This window comes from Protopterus annectens, chromosome 5.part0 (genome assembly GCF_019279795.1).
Source record: "Protopterus annectens isolate FY-2018-M chromosome 5.part0, PAN1.0, whole genome shotgun sequence".
NCBI classification, from domain to species: Eukaryota; Metazoa; Chordata; order Ceratodontiformes; family Protopteridae; genus Protopterus; species Protopterus annectens.
Window position 1 is genome coordinate 452,716,522 of NC_056735.1, and position 18,816 is coordinate 452,735,337.

Consider the following 18,816-nt stretch of genomic DNA (forward strand, 5'->3'; position numbering starts at 1 on the left):
ATGTTAAAGGACACCCCCCATTTTCTGACCTCTGTCTTCACATGTGGTTGATCATCAGTCGACTGGGCATTCGATCTTGGTACAATTGATGTCAACTGTTTATTTACCGTCATACCCAATGATGTGGGTATCAAAGCGTCAGTGATTTTTTGACTGACAAAAACGTTTGTTGTCCCAATAAGACTACACAGATTTGCAGTTTCCTTGAGCTCATTCTGTATAACAACGTTTTCATGTATGGCACGAAGTACTATCTACAGAAATGGGGTGTAGCAATGGGGACAGCATGCGCCAATACCTATGCCAACTTGGTATTGGCGCAGTGGGAGGAGTGCTATGTCCTTGGCACCCTTAATGTGTGGAGAAATTTCATCTACTTCTACAAAAGTTTGTTGATGAACTCTTTATTGTTTGGATGGGGTCGCAAGAGCAGTTAATGGAATTTGTGACTTATCTACAACAGAGCACCAGTTATTTGACCTTTTCTGTCCATTATTCTTTGACCTTGATAGCCTTTCTTGACGTGGAGCTGTTCAAGGATGCAGGGGGGTGTCTGCAAACTAGGACATACAGAAAAGGATGCTGGTAGAACACCTTTTTGGAGAGGGGGTGTATGCACCCTCAACACATTTTCAGTAAAGTCATGAAAGGGCAGATCATGTGTGCATCCAGGCTGTGCACTCAAGACGATGCATACACTAGAGAGACTGAGTTCTTGTTATTTTGCTTTGAGGGAAGAGGTTATTCTAAGGGTACCATAGGAATGGCTAGTAGAGAGCATTACATATGGAGACAGACTTCTGCAAGACCTTGATTTAGAAGCCATGAAGCTGGGAGCCTTACATCTGAACCAGCTCCTTAGACTGGAAGGCGCTTGGGCACCACAAGTAATAAAGAACACCCAAGGTTGACCATAGGCTATAATATTGATATGAACAAGATTAGGAGGATAATATATGAAAATTGGAAGATCCTCCAGTCAGATGATGGTATTAAGGATGCCCGGCTCCTGTTTTTGGATTTAGGAATGCACCTAGTCTAAAGAGATTACATTGTAAAGATTTTGTAGGGCAGCATGTGCTGTGAGTGGAACGTATGGGAACATTTCCCTGTGGACATTTCAAAGGTTGTGCCTTTGTAGATAGATCGAATAGATTCCAACACCCAGTCACGGACGTACATATTGTTTGAAAGCCTTTGCTAACTGTATAACTAGGAATCTGGTCTAATTAGCGAAGTGCTAGGACTGTAAATCATTTTATGTTGGCAAAACCAATAGACTGTTAAAGGAAAGGGTTTTGCAACATTTTAGAGATATAAGGACTGGTGGTGAGCACAATGTACTGGTACATGTTAAGAAGAATCTGGGGCATACTTTTAAATTTATGGTTTTAAAATGATATGCTTTAACCAGAAGAGGGGGTGATATATCCCTTAAAACTTAACAGATTGAAGTGAACTGGATTGCAGACCTACATGCGGAAAGAACGCCAGGGCTTCAAGTGTTCTACCACTAAAGCCAGTTCTTAGAGGGCCAGGACCCTGGAAGTCGATTGGTCCCCTTAGGGGGTGTATGACTAAACTGTATTTTAAATGGTTATATGTGGTACTTTAAAAAGATTTGTGTTTTATAGTGTCATGGATTTGAAAAAGAGATTGGATACTTGAAAGCGCTTATCCTGTTATTAAAGGTTTTGCTCATACTCTGCCATGGTGGATCTTTTGGGTTTTGTTGCTGCTGTATTTATCCTTTGGTCTTCTAGTTCTGCTGCTTCTGGTCTGATTGTTTGCAAAGAAAGAAAGTAGGCTAGACTATTGATAGATATTCTATCACCGATTCCTGGAAATTCAGTAGCATTTAATTGTACCTGCAAAAAAGTTTCCTTATATTCCAGGTAAGAAGACCAAATGTTACCCCTAGTATTATATTCCATCATTTCCAGGATATAAAACACAAACCTTTTTAAAGTTGGGACAATACTTACTATGCCTGTAAAGTGCATTAGTCTTATCCTTCTTTTTAATGGCATATATATGTTGATAATTTAAAAGGAGAATCTTTCTTCTAAAGGACTATAAACTCTGCATTAATTCTAGTAATGCTTTTTACATTGTTGGAAGGCAAATTACTGGTATACAGTTTTTAGGATAACTTGCAGGTTCATGCTTAAGGAGGAGTATCTTTTTTCCTGCTGTTAACCAGGTTAGTGTCTGTTCAAGGAACACATGTAAGTAGTTCAACAGAGTGTTAAATCTTTGTGTAACAATGTTAATTCTTTGAGCCAGAAATTAGGTGCTGCATCTGGGCCTGCAGTTCTCCAGTTAGGATCTTTACTTAATTTTATTTCAATGTCTCTGGCTGTTACTTCATCTCATTTCATATCCTGTACATTTTGAATTTCTGTTTTTTTCACTTCTTCTATCTATTCAGCATCTCACAGGGTCTTCATAGATATTTCTCCAAAATGTGGTGTATTTTTTTATGTGCTATTCCTTTTGCTTTGTTTTCCGATTCTCTACAAAACTGTTTTGAATCATCAAGGACTTGCTTATTTTGTACTTTTCGTTTATATTTATCTGCATATCTTCAATTTTGTTTTTTTTTTTTTTATTTAGCTGCACAGTAATCTAAACACATGAATTTCTGTTACGTCTTGATTACTGTGTTCATTTGTTTTGTCAGACTAACATTTTGGGTCTTACTGACTTTCTGTAATCTATTTCTTTCATTGAGCTTAACATATTTATCCATCTCTATTAAATCAAGCAACTCTTCCTTAGATCTCTTTCTTCTAAACTACGGGCCCATTCTCAATACTTTTTCCTGCAGGCATTCTATAGGAAGTTCTAGAATATCTTCCTGTGACATAGTATCTTCAGCTACATCCTGTATCAACTGTTGCACTTTCATATGGGAATTCACTGGCCTAAAACTCCACACCATTGACTGTGTCAGGGTTGCCACAATTCCTGCTCCTTCCTTGTTGTCCAACTCCAACTGAACCTTTGTACTGGTTTCCTACTGAAGGCTCCATGGTATCTTCATGCGGTAACTGAACAGAGGCTTCCCATTCCACCTGTTTCTCCTTAATTTGGGGACTCAATATTCCACCATGCTGTGAAATTACCAGTGTTGAACTTCTACACTTAAATCCTTCACTTTGCAGGTAATCCACAACTTCAGTTTCTATTTCTTTAAACTTCTCAATTACTAATCCTCTTTTTTTTTTAAATCCAGAAGTGAAGCAATACCAAACTCCTCAACACGACTATTTGATACTCCGGTAGTCAAAAAAAAAAAAAAAAAAAATGGACCGTTACTTTATTTAAAAAACAAAATGAATAAAATAATGACAAAACAGATTAAGTGCATTCGGCCTAAATACTAGGACTCCATCAGAATAATTTTCCAAGATTTCAAACATCTTTTTATAGGAACACTTCTCTTGCTAAACTACTTAGCCTTGAAGAAACGTTCCAACCAAAATTAGCTTAACCCTAAATTACAAGAACCAATATTAACTGAACAAACACATTGAAATTTTATTGTTGAAAATGTGTTGTCTTAAAAACTTTTATTTACTAAAACAAACATTGTATAAAACTTTTTTTTAAAATAAAACTGGAGCAGATATTGAGGATAGGTTGCAAGGAAATGCTTCCGTTCAACCCTGGAAATGCTGAATCATGTAATCTAAACTGCCATCTCATTTCTTTTTCTTCTAGCTTAAATATGATATCCCCTTACCTGGGGTTCATCTCAACATGCTCCAATATTGCAAAGCCAAAAATTTTTATACAAAGGACATTTTATTGAGTGCTTGAATAGGGTGTTTTCATTTTGGTTACTTATTTGGTACTGATGTTTGTATATTCTCTTACGGAGATTTCTGCATACTACGTCGGTAAAACTGAGAGGACACCCCAAACATTTTGCAAGGTAAACTACCCCTTTGTCTCGACAATTCCCTTTTGCAAAACTTATTTTAGAACATAAATAATTTTTCAATGTCAACCCTTCACCTTCAAAAAGACAATAACATTGGGGACACCTTCCACGTTTTGTAACCTCTTTCTTAAGCAGACCATGAGAGTTGTTAGATAAAACCACCCTTTCAAAATTCTCTAATATTGGGGCCTGTTTTAAAAAGCAAACGTAAGATGTGTACATAATACTTTGGAATATACTAAAAGGTAATCCACAAGTTTTAATTAGCACTGACAATGTTTTTCACTTCTCTAGCTAATGGTCTATATTCGACAAACTGAGCTCTCTCAAAACTGGCCTCATCTTTCTCAGCTTTACTTTTGCTAATCCCTACTCCCAAGAAGTGGTTTGCATTTCTTGCCCCATTCCGATTCAGCAGGACTCTTATTTCTTCTACTAATCCAAGTGGGTAACCTCTAGTTTGAAAACATCTTAGCAACTACTTTTAATTCATTTGCCAAATCCTTTTGGTGTGAATTCATCCAGGCTATTCTTATATATTGCCCTTTGACTATACTTTTCTTTTGACTCAATGGGTGGCAACTTGAGAGATCCATGTACGAGTTACTAAACATCGGCTTCAAAACCATTCTCTGTATGTTTAGTAAAAAGTATCTAAATAGTTGATTCATAGGTAGATACTAGGCTATCGGCCCCAGGGCCTATATATGCCTAGCCATAAAGTTTCCCTGGCTTTAGCCACCCAAAAATCTACTTACCTGTGCCCCTGTCTAGCAGAGCCACATAAGTGATCCCCAGGGTAAATTTTCTATTTCCCATCCAGTTGTCTGGATTTTTCTTAAACAGGGCCAGTGAGGTGCTCTGTTGGACATGAATGGGTAGCGCTTGTTCCAGAGTATGTGAAGTCTCTGGGACAGGAACCTATACCTCGAGCAAGTTCTGTGTATTGTGGCGACAAGGTTAAGGTCTCTGGAGCATGTGGCCCGTAGGGATTGGGATTTTTCTAAGTGAAGCATGTCCAACAGCTCCGGGTTTGACATCTCTTTGTATGCTAGGCAGAGATCACCTCTGAGCAAGCGATATGCGACAGAGTAGAGCTGGAGTTTAAGACAGTCTGCATAGGACATCTGTTTAAGGCCGGTGATCCTCTTTGTGAGGTATTTCTGTGGTCTTTCCAGTTGCTGCAAATGTCTTGTGAGGTACATCCCAAACGGGGCATTTTACTATATAACAGGTCTAATGAGGGCTAAGTAGAGGGGGCCAATGACCTCTCTTTTTCTGAAAAGGAAGGCTTTTGTAATGAGGTATGCCACATAGAAGGATTTCCTGACCACCATGGCTATGTAATTATCAAAAGGAGAGACTACTGTCTGTGTCCCTAAGTCTCATATCATACTTTCGGTGTTGAGTGAACTACTGCCTATGTGGTAGTTCATTGGCGCATTTTGGCACTGAGCTTGAGGCCATGGCTTTGACACCAGGCATCTGTCTCAGCGAAGCCCTTTTGTAGAATGTTCACATCCTTAGGGGATTCAATAATGGCTCACAGTTTGCTGTCATCAGCGAACTTTGCAAGCCATAAGCCCTCTGTGTTGGCTTGGACTTCCGAGAAGTAGATCCCTAACAGGAGGGGACCCAGGACTGAGCCCTGTGGGACTTCACTTGTCACTGGTCTGGAGACGGATTTGGAATTGGCTACTTTCACGGGTGTAGGTTCTGTCAGTGAGCCAGTTGGCCTCCCACCGTGTGACATAGGTGTTTATGCCCAGTTTCGTGAGTTTATCGATAATACCACAGTGAGGGATGATATTGAAGGCCTTGGCAAGATTAAGGTAGACTGTGTGAACTGCCTTACCCTCGTCTATGGCTTTGGTGACTGTTTCAAAGAAGTCCATCAGGTTTAAGAGACATGATCTGCCTTTCACAAAACCAAACTGGGTGGGGTCCAGAGTTTGCAGGTCACCTATGTCTTTGCACATTCCATGGCCTTGCAGATCAGACTAGTCAGGCTGATGGGTCAGTAGTTCCCGGGGTCTGTGGTGGATCCCCTTTTGTGAAGCGGGATCACCGCAGCTGTGCACTATTTAGTAGGCACAAAACCTGTAGTGATGCTATGACTGAACATGGTACTTGGGTGGGGTGCCAGTTAATTTTGTAGTTTGTGCAGAACACAGCCTGGAACATTGTCAGATCCCATGGATGCTGTATTTTCTGCTTTGGCAAGTGCATTTTTTTTACCTGTGTGGCCGTGATTACAGGGACTTAGCATTCTTCCAATATAGAGATGGGCTCTTTCGGGGGTGTGAGGGGGTTGAACTTTGCACTGAACCTATCTGCCAGGATGTTGGTGATATCAGCTAGTTCTGTATGTTTAGTGCCATTGTGCTGTAGCTCTGAGCAGATCTGAGTATTACCATTTAGATTCTTGACATAGCTGTAGAATGCCTTATGGCCGTCTTTAGAATCAGTGGCGGTTTTGTGGGGGATTTTATGACAGATATCAGTTTCTTAATGAGGCTGACACGGGAGTTTTTCCAATCTTGGGATTTTACTCTTTTTTTGCAACAGTTTCTTCCTTCTGTTGTGTAGCTTGTTGATGGCAGGGGACCACCAGATTGGCTTCTTTTTCTGGAAGATAGCATCTTGGTTCTATTTGGGATGGCATGGTCCATGCACTGGTGTATGTGTTCATACAGTGCATTGGTGTCTGCATGGGTGTGGTGAAGTTAGTCACTTCAGTCTTAAGAAGCATAAAGTTGGCTTTGGAGAAGATTTTTTACAGTGGTTTCCTTAATAGGGGTTGGGGGCAGGATGTAGATGTCTAGGGTGATTAGCTTATGGTCGGATCTGACTAATGAGGGGCTAACCTCTGGTGTGGAGCACCGATCGCCCATGTTGGTAATGGCCAGGTCTAGGATACTGTTGCCCCTGGGTGGGGGGTCTGGATCCAAGGCATTGGGAGTTTATGAATTCCAAAAAACGCTATCTCAATGTGTTGGTACACGAGTAGTTTTCCCAGTTAATGGCTGGGTAGTTGAAGTCTCCCAGTATGTGAGTGCTGGGCTGTACCTTAAAATTTTCTAGTACGTTAAGAAAAGTGGAGTGGGACTCTTTGGACATGGTGGGGGATCTGTAGCAAGCTACAATTTGGATTGCAGTCTTGCCCAGTGTTAGCTGTACCTGAAGAATTTCGGATGCATTACGTTGGGCAATTAGCCTGGCGGTGTGGATATCCTTGGTGAATATGGACACGCCTCCACCTCTGGTGTTTCGGTCCAGGTTAGATGGCCGAAAGGTATGGCATGAATTGTAGCCTGGTATTGCGGGGGTGGTCTCTGAAGCCTTGAACCAGGTCTCTATCACTGCACAGATGTGGATGTTCTCCATTTTAAGGAGTGCCTCGAGTGACTGCATTTTGAGGTTTAGACTTTTAGCATTGAGTAGGATTACCCTCAGTTTGTTTCCTTGTACCAGTTACGGTGGTAATTGTGTCATTTGAACCTTGCCTAAAAAAGGCACTATGGGGGTGGCAAGAGCCTTAGCCAGTATCCAGAAACTCAAGGGCGACAGGTACAGGCCATCTCTGGCAAAGCATCATGGCTTGTCGATCATGTCATCTCAGGCTGACAGATACTGAATCCCCTTAGAATGACACCAGAAGTTTAGCCAATTGTTGAAGTCAAATAATTTTGTCCTTGTACTGAGGTATCATTCTGGGTGACAGTAGGATGCTGCTCAGAGATAGGATCGTACCTGCTGGGTATACAAGGTCTGAGAGCACCTCCATATCTCTTTTCATGTAGTCTAGGAAGGTACGTCTCAAAGTTCACCCCAGCATGAACAATGACAGAGTCATATTTGTACTTGCTGTGGAGTGACCTGAGTGCGTGCGTTATGTGGTGGATCCTGGCACCCAACAGCCAGCTAACTAATCTTCTCCTTGCTTAGCCTGGTGAGTGTCACCTGTGATTAGTGTGCTGGGTACGTTGTTTTGCCTTAGGAGTTGGGGTGGAGTGGCACACTGGTTTTGTGAGTTGTGTCACTTGGGTTGTGTTGGTTGGTTGTGTTTCTGCTTCGGAGGTCTCTGTTGTTTGGGCAGATTTGTTTTAAGAACCTCCGCGAATGTAGATGTGTGTTTTGTGTTACTATGTGTGGTTGTAAGGTTTGAAGGATTATGTGTTGTGTGTGGTGTGGTGCGAGTATTTACCTTCTCCTCCTGACTGACTAGTCCAGTCTTGGCTGGAGAGAGCTTGGCTTCCAGTTTGGTAATACAAGTGCATCTCTCAAAGGTTGTAGTGTTAGATGGTAGGAAGAGAGGGTTGTCTGTGTACATGAGACAATTGCTACATTGCCTCAAGATGCCCAGATTCACCAGGTGGACAGAAGAAAACACTGGGGGCTGTCTCTTGGACATGCCTGGATAGGTACTTTTTTATTTAAGCACCAACTAATTAAGTATTAACTGTTTTTTTTTTAATTCCTTGAAAGAGAGGTGAGTGCTGTAGCAATTTGTGGTCTATCTAATACATACAACAGTTTCTAGGCAAGTGCTGAGCTAAGCGGAATAGGTCTGAGTGCTTTAAAACTACGAGGAATAGGTCTGAGTGCTTTAAAACTAAGCTGGCTAGTTCTGAGGGAAAACTTGAAGAGGAGACTTTCTGGCACCGGTAATAGTTTAACCCTAGTTAAACGGTGCTGTGCAATGCTGAAAACCGCAGAAACACAGGTTTTTAAACAGAAAGATGCAAGTGATAGAAATAGCCCAAAATGGCCAATAAAACTATAGATTCTGAGCTGAAACCACTCCTCCAGCGACAGATAGGCTGCTCAAAGCTCACCACTCTCACTGATGAACAGAGAAGCTTCCTTATCTTAAGAAGGTCTGGGCAACACAGAAACTTCAAAACAGCCCAAAATTCAGCAAAATCTGAAAACCAGACTCTACTAGTTATAGAAAGGCAGGAAACGAGTAGAGAGAGGATTTTTTTTTTTTTTTTTTCTTCAGAAATTAAAGCAGATACAGTAATATAAACACTTTCAAGGCAGAAAAAATGACTATCACATGAGTGTGTAGCCCACAACAGTTGAAAGACACTTAAAAACGATTCCTTCCTTATTGTAATTAAAAGTAAACATAAGGAAAGTGAAAGTAGTAAAGTTATTTATCTCTTTTTCAGGTCCTTTCCACAAGATAAAGATGCCATCTAAAAATCTAACAAAGCTTCAAAAATTAGTAAAAAAACACTATTAAAAACCTTGTATTCCCAATCTAGCAGGACCATATTTGCATGTACTGGAGTGCAAGAGGCTCCCATGGCGACACCTTTGTTTTGTTTGAAAATATTCCCCTTCAAAACATATAAAGTTATAGTCCAGGACTAAAGCTATAAAAGCTAGGATCAAATTCATTTTATCATTTGAAAAGCTTGTGTGCCTACACATACTATTAAGAAAATATTTCAAACCTTCTTCTCTAGGAATAGACGTAAAGAGATCTGCTACATCAATGGTTAGGAAAATGATGTCTCAGTCCCAAAGGTCCACTTTAAGTCTAATTAAGAAATCCCAAGAGTCAAAAATCAAGTGATTTCACATTGTCATAAACCGATTTTAACCATCTGTCAACACAGACCCCTATGGGATAAGTCTTAGATCTATGCCCTGCCACTATAGGCCTGAAAGGTGGCTTTACTAAATTTTTATGGATTTTTGGGATACCAAAGATAGTTACAACAACGAGGTTTTATTACTTTAAAAATTTTAAGTACCAAATGTAATTATTGAATCCAATAAAAATTCTTCAAGAAATAAGCTGATTCTCCGGTGACTTATCTTTATTTCATTAACAGATACTAGACTATAAGTGCTAGAGTCATTTAATAAATCAAATATTACCTTAGAATATTCCAATGAGTCATATAAAAACAATACCTCCACATTTATCTGGTTTCATTATTCAAACAGATTTGTCTTTTTAAGCGGTTAAAACAATTTCCTTTCATTCTTATTTAAAATGGAAAAATAATAACATTTGTTAGTTCTTACTTTCACATCATACAGGTCTTCAATAATGGGCTTCTCTAGAATATTAAGAGTAGGATTCAAGGGGAGGGGTTATCTTTAAAGAATAGAAGTGATTTAACCCCTCTCTTGAATCCAAAGAAGTGTTTTAACCTCTCCCCCTAATCCTACTCTTAATATTCTTATCACCGGACAGCCAAAGATGAAGGCACTGTATCAAAACATCATTACGGAATCTGCACATCTGCTGTGATGCCACAATATTTAGACATTTGCAATAATCACTAGACATACTTCAGTGTTCTGCTACGGCCTTTCTGACTGGACCCTGTGTTATGTATAAAGGACTTTAGCTCTTTTGTTTATACTTTTAGGATACAAGTCATATCCTTCTGTTTAAGCTTTTTCAGAAAATAACCACTTACGTGATTCTGATGAGCTAAAATAACGGTTAAATATGTCTACAAACTAATGGAGTCCAGTTAAATGCCTGACTGTAGTATTAAAGGCCTATGTATCACTGTGCATCCATAAGCCAGTGTGCTAAAAATCACTATTAATTTTTATGGCAATTCTGCATACCTGCCATCATGACACTTTGAAAAATAAAAATGTACTAATATCTTCGGCTATATGTTTCTGTGTTTTGTCAGAGTCTTTCTTGAAGGGTACTATAAGCATCTGTCATGAGGCATCTGACCTTTAAGCCATTTCAAGTTTAGGTCAATAATTAAGCAAATACTAACTAAATTATTACATAAAAAAACATAGCAGGTTAAGATGGGTTACCTGGTCTTTATCTGCATACAAACTTTATGCAAAAGAAAGCCTACGTATTCTTCCCCCAAAGATAAAGGTACATGGACTCTAGAGATGTTTTCTTTTCCTACCCAAATAGAAGACTGGCAGTAGTAAATGAAATTACAAACCAATGACGCAGCTGCAGCGCAAAAAATAAAAATCTCGCATTCCACCAAGGTGAGCCATGAATACATTACAGACTACAGAACAACCAGGCTTAAACCATATCTTAGTCATACAAATAAAGTCAGGTAGGTGACTAGAAAACCTTTCCTTGGAAAAGCTGTGATTCTAAGAGGCTGCAGATGTTCATATGAGCTACATAGAGGCCACTATGGTATGTATCAATTTATGTATGTGAGAACAAAAAAGCTTCAGTTATATATACCTTGAAACCATAGTACAATAACTTTATGAAGAGCTCTACAAACACCTGTCTAATACTCTCAGGGTGAAAATGCACTTAAAAATGGATACCCAGCTAGAAAAACTCCTAAGTACATGCCATGAAATACTAACTATGTACAAAGACAAAAAGACAAAAGAAAAAGCACTGTATAACAGATTGGTTTATCTTAGGTTTGTATGCTGTACAGCTACGAACAAGTTAAGTAAATGCATCGAGAAGCAAAAGTGTCACACATATACATTGTGACCACAGTTTAAATATAATCAGAAAATGAAGTCAGTAATGTATGCACTGAAATCATATCAGATAAAGAAATAAGATTAGTGATACAAATAGAGGACAGTGGTCCCGCTGAAAACCTTAAAAGGTATTTACTCATTCCTTAAGTGTTCTTTACCACAGACAGTGTTTCTTATAAAGACATATACAGTTTTACCAATACACCTGATTGCAGCTGCAACAGTTGTATTCACTTAACATATAAAGAATAGCCAGCCGCTTGTACATAAAATGGCCTGATATACAAATGATGAATGCACAGCCACTTCTGCTTGTATACAAGACAATATAAATACCTCTTTTTAAAGTGTAGCTATACTACTCTTCACAACTGCCTTGGCCATACATGAAAAACTGACCCCCCCCCCCCCCAAGCTGGGTAACAAAATTAACTAATACAAATATTTGCATCTAACTGATAACTGCTGATTTCCAGCTCTTCAGCATTCTACCATTCTGTTAAGTTACATACTCTGCTGTGCCAGCTGGGTTGTCTGGTTTGCAGAAGAACAGTTTACACCAATAAGTACACACCCCAATTAGTGAAGCTAGCAATTAACTGGATTTTCATGCGGGTACGTTTTTCCCCAGTGCATATAATACAAGTGCATCATAAAAGTTACAACTAACAAACTCAAATATGCAAGTATTAAGAGAAGCCTCTACAGCAACAAGACTACAAAAAAACAATATGCGCACACACACGGTGTATGCTTACATACACACACATATATATATATATATATATATATATGCGTAAACAAACAGATTTTGTTACATTTCATATAGATATTCATACTGGTTGTATGCACAATATATGCAAAAAAAAAAGCCAATTCAACACCACCAAATATCTCACACAGAAAAAAAATGAATGCCACAGAATTAAAAGAGGATTACCAACATATTAAGTACCATTTGGTTTATGACCTTTCATCCCCAAGACGGAGGTGGCATTTGGTTTGGACATTTGCTCATGGGTGGGATTTCAATGGGTTTTTAACAATGGAAGATTTTAAAGAAGCACAGAGTTGGACGGTTCTCTTCTGGAGGAGATTGGAGTTGGTCTGGAGTGATGGGGTCTCTAATGAAATCCCCAATCCTTTAAGACTGGCTGCAGACACTTTGAAAGTGGAAACCTCAAAATACCCAGAATATCTGGGTCCAACAAATGCTTTTTGTGGCAGAATGGCTGAGGATCACTAGATTCTTGCTACAGAACAGCTTGTTGAGGTGCCTGCTATAGTTTTTATCAAGTCCCTTAGAAATAACTAAAGACTCTTGTGAAGACGAGTGACAACACAGCAGCCAAAAAAACTAAGCAGAGCACAGCAGAGAAAAAGAATGAAGTGTTGAGTACAACAGAGCAAACAGAAAAAGAAAATAAAAATGCAATAAAATCTCCAAAATGTTTGTTTTGTTTGAAGAATCGACAGTTTCAGATGATTAACCATAAAGCCTCTGACATCTCTGCACTAGTTCATGAGGAATAAGAATAGATCTATGATGTTTCTTTCAAAACTATTAGACACAGAAGTTCTGCAACTTGCATGGCGTGGGTGCAGGCTCAAACTGGCTAAGGAAGGTTTAGGTTGTTCCACTGACTCAGCTATCAGTGTGTGGTGTTACTGTAGGGACCTAAACCTTGTCACCACAATAAACAGAACATGCTGAAGGGATAGACTCCTGTCCCAGAGACTTCCCATACTCTGGAACAAACTACCTATCTATATCAAACAAAGTTCCTCATTAGCACTCTTCAAGAAAAAATGTGATGACTGGATGGGAAATAGGAAATTCACCCCGGGGATCACCTTTGTGACTCTGCTCAACAGGGGCACAGGAAATTAATTGTCTTGGGTGGAAAAAGTCAGGCTATCTTTTTGGCTAGGCTTATATAGGCCCTAGGGCCAATAGCCTAGTACCTACCTATGAACCTATTAACATAAAACAAAAGGTAAAACTGCATAACATACAGTCACAGTCCCATATGAGGGCTTTTACAATTAGATATGTAGGCTGAATAGAAGGGTGAAAGAAGGGCCCGGTGCAACACTTAACAAATATGTTAAGTACAAGACAAGGTAGAGGTGTATTATTTTATTTGCATCACACAGTATATTGCTTAAATGTAGCAGTGATTCTCACTTAAATTTTAGTTGTGAAACAGTGAGTAGCAGTGTTTGCTTTCAGTTCATGCATGAAGTGGAATCTGTTCATCAGGATAAGTGTACTAACCTGCATGCAGTCTTATCACATGTATGGAGAATGTCCATCATTAAGTAAGGGAGTGTTGGTGGCTAATGTTAGAAACCTGCCAAGATGGTAGCTTCTGTAATGTTACAGTTAGATGAAGCAGGTTAGTAGAAAAAATGCAAAGTATTGTATGTATTATTGTGGATTGTAACAGTGAGATACTGAAGTAAGAGCATGAAGGAGGAGGTGGGGAGGCAGCTTACCAGTGGTCCAGAAAAAATGCACAGGATGAAGCTAGATTGCACAGCCCTAAATGGTAGAGAAGGAAAGTCACATGACTGTACTAGATTTGGATTCTCACAACACATATAATATGGTGAACAAACTCCTCTGATTCAATCACAAGGCAACAGTGTAAAACAGAAAGAACTCCTGAATGAGATTATGAGCCAAATACAGTATAGAAAAAGTTAGACTTTGGCGTTAAGGAGTAAGCTCCCTGTATCTATCATACAAGGGGCAACCTGAATAATTACAAAGTCGCACCAGCTCAGTGAAGAATTACAAGAGTCCTTTTGATTAAATGTGACAGACACAACTAACTTACCCAGTAAAGCATATGAAGGAAAAAGAGAAGCTAAGAGAAAGACAGCAATAGTCTTGCCATTAATAACTGAAATATGGCAAGTCCAAGATTATAGGCATTAATAAGGTTCTTAAAGCAGTGCAAGATGCTTTTTTCAATGCAGGAAGCAAACAGCATGGATACAGTACAGGTCAGACCTGGACATCAGGTGATCATTGCTAGTCCGTGTCAGAAGATGGAGTGCATACAGACATAAGAACAGCTTTACGCACAGTACTGTTAAGGGGGTCAAATTAACAACCTTCTGCTAGTCAGATTACTTAAACTAGTTAAGTTATGACAAAGGTTAAATAGGGGGATCCTAAATGAAAGACCAGCACTGGTAGAGAAAAGAAGCTGCTATTAAAAAAGGAATAATTAGTAGAACATATAACATACTGCATGATAACTATAAGACTCAATCAGAGGAGGTTAAAAAGGATTGGGAAGAGAGATTGGATAAGCAATTCACAAAAAAATAAGGGGGGAGATAAACGTAGGTCTCTCAAATATGCAAAGAAAATCTAGAAGATTTAGGATTTTTGCCTGGAAATGTTTACACAGATATTTTTATACCCCAAGTAGACTACAAAGAATTTTTCCTCTGGCAGACAGTACATGTTGGAGGTGTGAAGGGGAAGAAAGAGATCATTGGGAACATACTTTCTGGGAGTGCTGCGAGTTGGCGGACTTTAAGGATTCCCTACGTGATGCACTGTCAGAGATACTGGGTGGGAAGATTGGTTTAAAAAGGGAGATGATGTTTCTGAACTATGACACAGAATCAGAACTGCCTAGACATGGTAAGGCCTTGCTGTATCTAATAATGAAGCTATGACACAGAATCGGAATTGCCTAGACATGATAAGGCCTTGCTGTATCTAATAATGGTGGCTGCCAAAAATGCAATTACTAGAAAATGTAAATTAAAATCTAAACCAATTATACTGAAAGTAGTGTATATAGTAATAGAGATAAAACAATTGGAATTAAGATCTTTAGAAAAGAGAGGAGCAAACTTCATAGGAAAAAATGGAAAAAGCTTGAGGTTTACAAATTTTAGACTTCTTTTACCCAAATTGCAGGATGCAGGTGTTAAGACTACTGTTGACTGTGGCTGCCACTCTGGGAGTGGCTGTAGTTGTAGTGTTTGGACCTGGGTTGGGATGTATGTCTCTGCATAGTTGCAGCGTGGGTAGGGGTTGCTGGAACAGGAAATGGCACTTGGTTGGGTCATTGTCACAGTGGCTGTAGTACTTAGACCTGGGTTGGGGTGCAGGTTTCATGTCTCCACATAGCTGCAGTGTAGGTAAGGGTATCTGGAATAAGAAATGGCACTTGTTTTGAATGTTACGAATTTATTCTTTATAAGCATTCAGAGTTTGGATTACTTTATGTATTTTGGTTCAAAAAGACAAATGTGAGACAAGTTGTAAAGATTGTGGGCAATGGGGAAGGAAGTACATTTGTTACTGTCATAAGAAGCAAGGAACTGATTATATTATTCACGCTCAGAAGTGTGCTGCAGTTGGTTATATGCACTAGAAAGAGGAGAGAAAACAACTGTGGTACTTTGATTTAAGAGGGTTAGGTTAGTGAAGGGTATATTGTTTGGGAAAACAAAGAAGGCTGGCTAATTAAATGGGTGACATGGGTTGGGTAAAGTGGAAGGGTTCCTGATTTATGTTGTAGGTACAATCCCAGTGACAGAAAGAGGAGACATGGGATATGACTCGTGGATAAGTGAAGGCAGGTATAGATTGAGAGATGTTTATTGCTTGATGGTGGGTAGAGTTTAGCCCGATACAAATTTGGATGATGTAAAAGTGGGTTAGACTGGTGGTAGGGTGGGAAAGCAGAGTAAGCCTGAGCACAGCAAAGGCAGATGGAATGAGCCAAGCCCCATTGTGGTCAAGTACCAAAAAAAAAAAAAAAAAATCTATGAAACCAGCATGCTATGAATTGTTTCTACCCACTATTTAAGATCTTGAAGGCAGAAGAAATGAATACCAGGGGTATTAAATTCTACAGGTGCCTTAGAAGTGTAATTTTACCATTATAAATGCTTAATTAACTATACTATGCTACAGGAGCGAGAAAATATTACTGGGATATGTGTTGGTGAGTTATCAGTTCAAACTGTGCACTAGCCCAACAGTATTCAAATATTACAGGAGTTTTATATATTAACATGCACCATTTTATGTAGTCGGTTGGTAAAGGGTACCTGCAGAATGAACATGATTGTCTTGTTTAACATCCAGTCACCAAAGTATTTACAGAGATCAAGTCAGAATTTTTTCTTGGCTGATGTTGTAGGGAATTTTTTTAGTGTTGGTAACTGCAGAAGAACAGAGAGATTTACATCTAGTGTAGGCCTAGTAAAGAGATTTAGAGGGTAGAAGCAAATATTGAAAATCCAAAAATAACCATATTAAATAAGTATGGATACAACAATAACAGCCAGCTTAAATCTAACAATACGAAAGAGAGAATGGAGAGGCAGCATGTAGCTTCCAGCCATTGGTTGCATCCTGGCCGTAATTCTGGAGGAGCATAAAATGATCTAAATAAGGATTTTTATTCAAATTTACAAATATGTCAATAATACTTTCATAAAGAATAGTGTCAAAGAAGTCCATAAGTGTTAAATGCACTGCATAACCACTATCCTGTGCTTCAGACATTTTTTCTCAAAGAAATTAGGCACACAAGACAGAAAAACATGAGATGTCCAAGGTCCATATTAATGAGGTCTGAGATAATGCATTCTACAGCTTTACCCTACACACCCAATCGCAACCTCAGAAGCACACAACAAAACCTTCTGCAGTTGACCAAGCCAAACAAAAATATTGGAAAAATACTTTACGCTCATTCAGTTGGATACTCATGGAACAATCTTCCATCATCCCTTCATAGGTAGGTACTAGGCTATCGGCCCAAGGGCCTACGCAAGGCTAACCAACAAGATTCCCTGGCTTACGCCACCCAAGAAAGTTATTTTCCTGTGCCACTGACGAGCAAAGAAACAGAAGTGATCCCCGTGGTGTATTTCCTATTTCCCATCCACTCATCAAGATTTTTCTTGAAGAGTGCTAATGAAGAACTTTGCTTGATATAGATGGGTAGCCTGTTCCAGAGTATGGGAAGTCTCTGGGATAGGAATCTATCCCTCCAGCATGTCCTGTTTATTGTGGTGACAATGTTTAGGTCCCTAGAGCGTGTAGATCGGAAGGATTGGGATTTCTTTAGGTGTAGCATGTCCAACAGCTCTGGGTTTGACATAGCTTTATATGTTAGGCAGAGATCACCTCTGAGTAGGCGATATGCTACGGAGTAAAGCTGGAGTTTTTTGAGGCGGTCAGTGTAGGGCACTTGTTTGAGTCCAGTAATCCTCTTTGTGAGGTACTTCTGTGGTCTTTCCGTCTTGTGAGGTACATTCCAAAAGGGGCGTTGTACTCTATAATGGGTCTAATGAGTGATGAGTAGAGGGTAACAATGGCCTCTTTTTTTCCCTGGATGAGAACCCTTCTATGATGAGGTGTGCCACGTAGAAGGACTTCCTGACTACTGTGGTGATGTGACTATCAAAGGAGAGACTACTGTCCACCTGGGTCCCAAGGTCTCTTATCACGCATTTGGTGTTAAGTAGATTGCTGCCTATGTGGTAGTTCATGGGTACAGAGTTTTTACCAAAGGGGATGACACTGCACTTTTTGGCATTGAGCTTGAGGCCATGGCTCTGACACCAGGCATCTGTCTCATAGAGGCCCTTCTGTAGGATGTTCACATCATTTGGGGACTTGACTATGGCTCCTAGTTTGCAGTCATCTGCGAACTTCGTTAGCCAGAAGCCTTCTGTGTTAGCCTGTACTTCAGAGAAGTAGATACCAAACAGGAGCGGTCCCAGGATGGAACCTTGTGGTACTCCACTCGTCACTGGTTTGAGGTCAGATTTGGAGTCTGCAACTTTTACAGTGTGGGTTCTGTCAGTGAGCCAGCTGGCAACCCATCTTGTGATGTAGGGATTTATGCCTAGTTTATTGAGTTTAGCTATAATTCCAGAATGGGGGATGGTGTTGAAAGCCTTGGCAAGGTCAAGATATGCTGTGTGAACCACTTTACCCTCATCTACGGCTTTGGTGACTGCCTCAAAGAAGTCGATCAGGTTCAGGAGGCATGATCTGCCTTTCACAAACCCGAACTGGGTGGGATCCAGAGTTTGGAGGTTACCAATGTCTTTGTTTACGAGTTCCATGATGATACGTTCCATGGCTTTGCAGACCAGGCTCGTCAGGCTAATAGGTCTATAGTTCCCAGGATCAGTGGTGGCTCCCCCTTTGTGGAGTGGGATAACTGTTGCTGTGCGCCACTCAGTGGGCACAAAGCCTGATGCAAGGCTATTATTGAACATGGTGCTTTAGTGGGGAGCCAGTTCATTCTGAAGTTCGTGTAAAATGCACCCTAGGATGTTGTCCGGTCCCATGGATACTGTGTTTTTGGCTTTAGAGAGTGCAGCTTTCACCTGCGTAG

The 18,816-nt window shown here is 39.8% G+C and overlaps 1 protein-coding gene across 5 annotated transcripts in view; it reads left to right on the forward strand.

The window, feature by feature from the left end:
• Positions 1-18,816, forward strand: part of TAB3 (TGF-beta activated kinase 1 (MAP3K7) binding protein 3) — a 1,373,830-nt gene that overhangs the window by 464,421 nt on the left and 890,593 nt on the right. The gene's annotated exons all lie outside the window — the stretch shown is intronic.